Source organism: Oncorhynchus keta, unplaced genomic scaffold (assembly GCF_023373465.1).
Source record: "Oncorhynchus keta strain PuntledgeMale-10-30-2019 unplaced genomic scaffold, Oket_V2 Un_contig_893_pilon_pilon, whole genome shotgun sequence".
Taxonomy (NCBI): Eukaryota; Metazoa; Chordata; class Actinopteri; order Salmoniformes; family Salmonidae; genus Oncorhynchus; species Oncorhynchus keta.
In genome coordinates this window covers 152,356-154,290 of record NW_026290318.1, presented here as the reverse complement: position 1 = coordinate 154,290, position 1,935 = coordinate 152,356, and the positions used below count along the sequence as shown (strand labels likewise).

The 1,935-nt window shown below is 47.2% G+C and overlaps 1 long non-coding RNA gene across 3 annotated transcripts; it reads left to right on the top strand.

The window, feature by feature from the left end:
- The first annotated feature begins 333 nt into the window (after positions 1–333).
- On the top strand, positions 334–1,358 carry LOC127927008 (uncharacterized). Of its 3 annotated transcripts, XR_008125929.1 has the most exons (5): positions 334–435; positions 526–641; positions 748–823; positions 855–950; positions 1,153–1,346. It is a non-coding gene; the product is annotated as an uncharacterized LOC127927008 (long non-coding RNA). The 3 variants fall into 3 exon arrangements; XR_008125931.1 differs by lacking the exon at positions 526–641 and having other exon boundaries at positions 728–823; positions 1,153–1,358; XR_008125930.1 differs by lacking the exon at positions 748–823 and having other exon boundaries at positions 843–950.
- The last annotated feature ends 577 nt before the right edge of the window (positions 1,359–1,935 follow it).

Below are 1,935 nucleotides of genomic sequence, written 5' to 3'. Positions count from 1 at the left end.
GGTATAAATCTTGGTTGGTGTTTATGATTCCTGACAGGTGGATGGCTTGGACGGTCCTCTCCTCCCACTATAAACAGAGTTATAACACAACTAGAAACCACCATCTGTATGGAGAGACATACAGCAGGCCTATAGGTCCATTTAATACCAATAATCACTGTAATAATTATTGTTAATCATGAATAATACTAAGTATTATTAGCATTATTATAAGAATAACAACAATTATATTATACACTGAGTGTACAAAACATTAAGAACACCTTCCTAATATTGAGTTGCACCCCACCTTTTGCCCTCAGAACAGCCTCAATTCACCGGGGTCATGGACTCTACAAGGTGTTGAAAGCGTTCCACAGGGACTCTACAAGGTGTTGAAAGCCTTCCACAGGGACTCTACAAGGTGTTGAAAGCCTTCCACAGGGTCTCTACAAGGTGTTGAAAGCCTTCCACAGGGTCTACAAGGTGTTGAAAGCAAGGTGGTTGAAAGCCTTCCACAGGGTCTCTACAAGGTGTCTCTACAAGGTGTTGAAAGCCTTCCACAGGGTCTCTACAAGGTGTTGAAAGCCTTCCACAGGGTCTCTACAAGGTGTTGAAAGCCTTCCACAGGGTCTCTACAAGGTGTTGAAAGCCTTCCACAGGTGTTGAAAGCCTTCTCTACAAGGTGTTGAAAGCCTTCCACAGGGTCTCTAGGTGTTGAAAGCCTTCCACAGGGACTCTCTACAAGGTGTTGAAAGCCTTCCACAGGGACTCTACAAGGTGTTGAAAGCCTTCCACAGGGTCTCTACAAGGTGTTGAAAGCCTTCCACAGGGTCTCTACAAGGTGTTGAAAGCTTCCACAGGGTCTCTACAAGGTGTTGAAAGCCTTCCACAGGGACTCTACAAGGTGTTGAAAGCCTTCCACAGGGTCTCTACAAGGTGTTGAAAGCCTTCCACAGGGTCTCTACAAGGTGTCTGAAAGCCTTCCACAGGGTCTCTACAAGGTGTTGAAAGCCTTCCACAGGGTCTCTACAAGGTGTTGAAAGCCTTCCACAGGGTCTCTACAAGGTGTTGAAAGCCTTCCAAGCTCTTGTTGGAAAGCGTTCCACAGGGACTCTACAAGGTGTTGAAAGCCTTCCACAGGGTCTCTACAAGGTGTTGAAAGCTTCCAAGGTGTTGAAAGCCTTCCACAGGGTCTCTACAAGGTGTTGAAAGCCTTCCACAGGGTCTCTACAAGGTGTTGAAAGCCTTCCACAGGGACTCTACAAGGTGTTGAAAGCCTTCCACAGGGTCTCTACAAGGTGTTGAAAGCCTTCCACAGGGACTCTACAAGGTGTTGAAAGCGTTCCACAGGGATGCTGGCCCATGTTGACTCCAATGCTTCCTACAGTTGTGTCAAGTTGGCTGGATGTCCTTTGATTGGTGGACCATTCTTCATACACGCAGGAAACTGTCAATCGTTGAAAATCCCAGCAGCGTTGCATGTCTTGACACAAACCGGTGCGCCTGACACCTACTACCACCTACTACCACCTACTACCACCTACTACCACCTACTACCACCTACTACCACCACCTACTACCACCTACTACCACCTACTACTGGTCCTTCTGTAGCTCAGTTGGTAGAGCATGGCGCTTGTAACCACCTACTGGGTTCGACCTACTACCACCTACTACCAATGTATGCACACATGACTGTACCACCTTTGGATAAAAGCGTCTGCTAAATGGCATATATTATTATTATTACCTACTACCACCTACTACCACCTACTACCACCTACTACCAGCTACTACCACCTACTACCACCTACTACCACCTACTACCACCTACTACCACCTACTACCACCACCTACCACCACCTACTACCACCTACTACCACCTACTACCACCACCTACTACCACCATCTACTACCACCTACTACCACCTACTACCACCTACTACCACCACC